Consider the following 6607-nt stretch of genomic DNA (forward strand, 5'->3'; position numbering starts at 1 on the left):
CTAATGTTCTTCCTCTTGGCGTCATCCCCTTGGTCTCTGATTCTCCTTAGAGCCATTTTGAGGTCTTTTCCTATTGCTTGTTCTTCCCAGTGGGAGTTATGTTGCTCATCTTCAAGCTCTCTGATCCTCTCTTCAGCTGCACTTATCCTATTGCTAAGGGCACTTACTGAGTTTTTAATTTCATCCACTGAATTCTTTATTTGTGATTCTTCCTTTTGTAGCTTTTTAAAATTCTGTTCTCTTTTTTTCCTGTATTTTCTTGACTCTCTGTTCTATTGTTTTTTCATTTCTTATTTTAGTCATTGGATATCTCTTCCATTGATTCTTTGAGTAGATCCTTGAACACCCTCTGCATTTTATCCTGGAATTCTTTATCAATGAGAGCGCAATTGTGGACAACCTCGATTGAGGATGTTTCTTTTCTTCATATTCTCCTTGTGGTGGAGATTTGCGCTTTGGAGGAGGTACTTTTTAGTTTTGAGCTTTTACAGCATATTTCATACAGGTATTTTGTTAGAAATGGAGTAGGCGATTGGAATGTTGTATTCTAGTAGAGGTGGTCAGAAATTTTTAGTTGGTATTAGGTGACAAAGTGAGAGATGAAAGTCCTGAGTGCCCAGATTGGGAAATATAACTGCGGCTGGCCACCCAGGAGAAGGCCACGCCCACTTCTGGGAGGACACACTCCCTATATGGTGGCCATGCCCCTGGCCCATCCCAGGGTCACTCCCATCAAGAATCCTGGAATGTAGGAGGAGCGATGGAAAATCCCATGGAGCTGCCTCAGGTGTCCCCTTCTGGAGGGTGTCCAGTTCTGCAGGAAAACGCGGGGGACTGGGGGTGAGGAGTGGTGAACCTGGCTTGTGCTCCCCCTACCCACCTGGAGGGGAGGGGCTGATTAGGTGATGGACAGTCCCAAGGAGCTGCTGCAGGTGTTCCCCGCAGGTGTCCCCCTGTGGAGGGTGTCGAGTTCAGCGGGAAAAGGCACGGGGCTCTTGTTTTATTTTTACTTTATGTTCCAATCTTAATGGTATCACCAGCCACTCAGTCAACCTAGCTAAACCCTAAAGTCTCTTCCACTTTCTCCTGCACAAGTCTCTGCTTTCTGACAAAAGGGAGGACCTCAGAATGCTGACATAAATCTAATACCCAGGGCCGCAGGAGATAGTGTAGTGCTTATGGAACTTGTCTCACATGCATTCAATTTGACTCCCAGCACCACATGATTGCCAGAGTATCAAAGGCTGTATAGCCTCAGAGGACCCCAAGCACCATGGCCACGTTTTCTGAGAATTGTCTGTAGGGCCCGCACACCTCCTGAGCATTGCTTTACAGACTCTCCCAGCAACCAAAACATACGTAATGCCCCAGAAACATGTACTTGTCTTAAATAGGGAGCCTCACTTGAGGTGAGTTTCACAAGGAAATATTGCATGAAAACATAAATCAAAGAGCAGGGGAGACAGTGTAAATCATGTGAGTACAGATCATATATTTGGTGAAATGTGTTAAGATTCAGATGCCCTAGTCTTCGCACCAGGGATATTCATTCAAAAATGCCCCAATATACTGGAAAAGTTCTAGAACATTAGATGACTGAAACTCAATTATGAGCAACTTTGTAACTGTTTATCTCTTAGTGATTCTAATCGTTAAAGTAAATTTTAAATATACCCATCAAAGTAACCTTTTTACCACTAAATGGGAAAGATACTTTCTAATACTTATCCTCACCAAAAGCTCAACAGAGTGTGACACTTGCCAGGAAATGTCCTCCCTTGCATTTTTCTCATGATACTTATTAGTACTTAACTCTTCTGTTTCTTCCCTTTACTCATGCCAAATCTTCGCATCTCCCTTGCAAGCTCCTGAAACATTATCCATTCAACATTGATGCACTTTGCCACTGCTCCTCTTGACGTCTTGTCCACGAAATGATTCTAAAACATAACATAGCTGCAATTACAGTATTCATGCCAAAGACAGTCATTGATATATCTTTGGGTTTAGCTTTCTACAAGCTATTGGCACACAGGTGAGTAACATTTTTTTCCTACAGAGAACACAACAATAGTTATGCTGGGTTTTAAAGTTCCATCAGTATTTTTAATGTTTTATTGAATATCTGTGATATAGACCATTACAAATCTATTCATAATTTGCTTCCAGTCATACAACGATCCAACTTCCATCCTTCCTCTAGTGTACATTTCCCAAAACCAATACTTCTGGTTCCCTAAAACCATCCCCCAACAAACTACCCCCACCCCCAGCCTGTCTCTATGGCAGGATCTTTAATTCTTTCTCTCTGACTCCTATTTATTTTGTGCATTAAGGGTCTCATACAGGTACTAAGAGGTCATCATGTTTGTTGGAATTTAGCATTTTTATCAGGAAGGTAAGGTTGGAGTAGCTTTGAGGTATGGAAATGACTGCTAAGGCTTCCATAAGTACAGGGCAGTGGGTGTGGGATGCCCATCCTGCCCAGAGAAAGCCCGGAGATTTCAGTCACAAAACACACATATCCGAATTTTCAGCTGTAATGTTTCAGTGAGAGCCATCCTGAGATGGTGGAAACCAGAGGAGGGCATGGTGGCGATTTTGTATTGTTGGAGAAAGTGGCTGCACTGGGTTCTGGTTGGGTGGGCACCAAACTAACCTGCCTCCCTCCGATTTACCCTAGTGTCTTCAGCCTTTTGCAGTTCCAAGGTTAACTGTGGCTGTTGATATCTTCCAGATTTGTCTATGGGTCTCTGAAACAAGACCAATGCATTAGCTTGTATAGCTGAGCCAGGGGTGGTTTGTTATCATGGCTCCCACATATCTTTAGGGAGTTTAATTTCTCGAGAAACGTAGTCCTGAGTTGTTGGGAACCAGCCAGAGGCACAGTGGCCATTTGAGGTAATCGGGAAGCATGAAGACACCATCAGACTGTTGATGCACTCACCTGAGGGTACAGGTTGACTTCCTGCAGGCACTGCACCACCAGACTAACAAATATTCATTGAATGAATGAACGAATAATCAACATTTTCAAAATGTGTCTCTTTCTTGCATTTTAGAAGGGTAACTTCTAACAGGAAAATAATCTTCATGGTATAATCAAGACCTACGATTTATTCTTAATATATTTAATAAAAGCTACACATTTTGGAAATTTATACAAAGAAATTCTTTTAAATTATCTGTCTTCATAATTTACTTGTAAATTACTAAGATTTCACTGTTTCTTCCACCGTTCTTAGCATAGAAATTTACAGACAGAATGTGCTAAGTAAAAATTCATTTTGGCACTTCTCTTCAAAGTAGTACTGGAAGTACTTGGAATAGAAAATAGATAAGAAAAAGATATTAAGGGTTTTTCATATATGAAAGGTAGAAACAATCTCTCACTATTCACAGAAGATATCATACTATATTTAGAGAATACTAAAATCTCTACGAAAAAACTTCTAGAGGCAATCGACTTTTATAGTAAAATTGCAAGCTATAAACTCAATACCCAAAATTCTATGGCTTTTTTTATATGCAAGTAATGAGAGAGAAGAAAGTGACATGAAAAAGCAATCCCATTCACAATCGTGCCTCAGAAAATCAAGAACCTTGGAATCAGCTTAACTAAGGAGGTAAAGGACCTATACAATAGGAAATTAAAAAGGACACGAGGAAATGGAAACATATATACTGCTTATGGAATGGGAGAATTAACATTGCCAAATGGCAATTCTCCAAGAACCAGTGTAAAAATTCAACTTGATCCCTATAAAGATACCCATGACATTCTTCAAAGAAATTGATCAAGCACTCCTGAAATTCACATGGAACAACAAACGCACACGAATAGCTAAAGCAATTCTTGGGGAAAAGACGATGGAGGCATCACCTTCCCCAACCTCAAACTCTACTACAAACGATAATAATGAGAACAGCATGGGACTGAAACAAAGGCTCAGCTGCAGACCAATGGAAAAGGATTGAATATACTGACACACACACTCAAATATATAATCATCTAATCTTTGATAAGGGAGCAAGAAATGTGAAGTGGAGCATGAGAGTCCTCTTTAACAAACTATGCAGAAAAAACTGGACAGCTACATGCAAAAAAAAAAAAAATAGCTCAGACCTCTACCTAACACCATGCACAAAAGTCAGATAAAAATAGGTCAAAGTCCTCAACATCACACCAGAATCCCTCAGGTAGAGCGATGACAAGGTCGGCAAATCCCTCCACGACATTGAAGCAAAAGGTATCTTCAAATATAACACGCCACTTGCCAAGCAACTGGAAACAGAGATAAACAAAGGGAACTATCTTAAATTAAGCAGCTTCTATACCTCAAAAGGAACAGTGACCAGAAACAAAGACTCCACCATGCGGGAAAGATACTCGCAGAAGCCTACCAGGTTCTCTGAGAATGAGAACTGGACAATCAGAGTTGCTGTATTCTAAATAAGATCCAGTCTCTGGATGTTGGCTATTGATGGCATTACATGGATCCAGGGGTAGTTCGTGGTTGTAACACTTAATTACTAGAAGATGGGGGTCTGGAAGGAGGGGGCACAGTCTTGATCTGAGCAGCCATGGAGATCTCATCCCCCGGTCCCGCACATTTGGGTTCCTCTTCCAGTTCCTTCATGCATGAGGCTCCTTCAAGCTTGGGAAGAGTGGTCTTAAGCGTACCTATGGCTGGTTGCAGAGGTCTTCAGCTGCCGGGGCTCTGCTCAGTGCGGTGAGGGAATCTCACCACGCCACCTCCAAGGGGCCCCAGTGAGGAAAGCCAGGTGCGAGGTCAGGAGATTGTTGTTTTAGACATATTTGGAATTAATTTTAGACCGAAAAGTACACATCATTGAAAATACTTATGTGCTTAGTAATAAATTACTACACACTTGTTCAATCACGTCAGAGACCCCACTCTGCTCAGAGAACTAGATTTTTAATTACAGATCCGTTTTGACCATGTGTCATTACTGAGAATCACTATCAGTAGATATGAAACTCACTATACAGAAAGATGCACAGAGGTTACTATGAGTCATCTATGTTGTTAATGTGAGTTGGCCATTAAACTTCACTGAGACCCTTTGTTCTGTCCTTTATAGGAGCCACATGATTCTCACCTTCCGTTCAAGTTGAACTTGTAATAAGGTGGAATGAAATCATCAATATGCTTCTCACCTCATTCTTCAGGAGAAAAATCCTACATACATTCAAGGTGGTCAAAGTGCAGACAACACCATCCACCTTTTCCTGGAGATGTATAGGGGACTGAGGTGAGAACAGCAAAAGGCTCTAGTTTAATGGTCTTAATTAAGGTTTCAGGGAACGACATTAAACAACCTCATATACCATCTTCCAAAAGAATTATTTTGTAAAACTGATGCCTAGGGTATGGTAAAAGATAATATGGTAAAAACCATATTTTTCTTTCTGGGACATTAAATTTCTAAATCTATTTATGCATGCTGCTTTGAAATACATTCCTTGATTAGGAATCATTGTCTGCCATAGGAGTGAGGAAGGACAACACTCAAAGTAATAAGAAGAGAAAATATGGAAAAATTAACTCCTACTAAGTTTAACACATTTACTAAAATTGAAATGATAAAATGATGAGCATGGTCCTTGCACAGAGATGATATGCATACTTGTAAAGCATTCCATATTTTTGTTGCAAGAAGAATGACCAGGTCTACTTTAAGCTAAGAAAATCCCCACAAGTACAAAAATTCTACATAAAGAGAGCACAAGTCCCCATCACAACAATCTCTCTCAATGTCAATAGACTAAATGTGCCAATTCAGAGGCATAGAATAGGAAGATGAATTAGAAAACTGAAACCAACGATCTGCTGCCTGCAAGAAACACGTCTGAACAATCAAAGCACCCATGGGCTAAAAGTAAAAGAGTGGGAAATAAGTTTTCAAGAAAATATGACCTCCACAAAGCTGGAGTGGCCATACTAGTATCAGACCACATGGACTTCAGGCTAAAGGTTATCAGAGACAGTGAAGGTCATTTCTTAATGATCATGGAATATGTACATCAGAAAGAACTCACCCTCCTCAATGTATATGATCCTAATGACAGACCAGCAAAATACTTAAAAACAACTTCTAATTGACTTATAGAAAAACATTGATAGCAACACAATACTAGAAGGAGATTTCAACACTTCTTTGTCACTTCTCCATAGATCAAACAGACTGAATCTCAGCAAGGAAATCTTTTCTTTAAGGGAAGTAATGAACAACCATTGGCTTAGAAAAGAAATCAAAGAGGAAATAAAAAGTTTCCAGAAACAAATGAGAATGAGGACACGAGCTACCAGAACTTGTGGGACACAGCAAAAGCAGTGTTAAGAGGAAAGATTATTGATCTGCCAGAATTCATCAGGAAGAAAGAAAGGGCCTACATGAATAAATTAGAGCTCAAGATTTTGGAAAATGACCAAGAAAAGAAGTCCAAACTAGGCTGGAGGAAGGAAATAATAAAACTTGTACCAGACATCAATGAGCTAGAATCCCAAAATACAATCCAAAAGACCAATAAAAGCAAAAGCTGGTTCTTTGAGAAAATAAATAAGATCAATAAACCATGAGA

At 40.1% G+C, this 6607-nt stretch overlaps 1 pseudogene; it reads left to right on the forward strand.

Moving 5' to 3' along the window:
- The first annotated feature begins 5580 nt into the window (after window positions 1–5580).
- On the forward strand, window positions 5581–5674 carry LOC130037075 (uncharacterized; annotated as a pseudogene).
- Window positions 5675–6607: the final 933 nt, after the last annotated feature.

This window comes from Sorex fumeus, unplaced genomic scaffold (assembly GCF_029834395.1).
Source record: "Sorex fumeus unplaced genomic scaffold, SorFum_2.1 ptg000070l, whole genome shotgun sequence".
In the NCBI taxonomy this organism is placed as follows: domain Eukaryota; kingdom Metazoa; phylum Chordata; class Mammalia; order Eulipotyphla; family Soricidae; genus Sorex; species Sorex fumeus.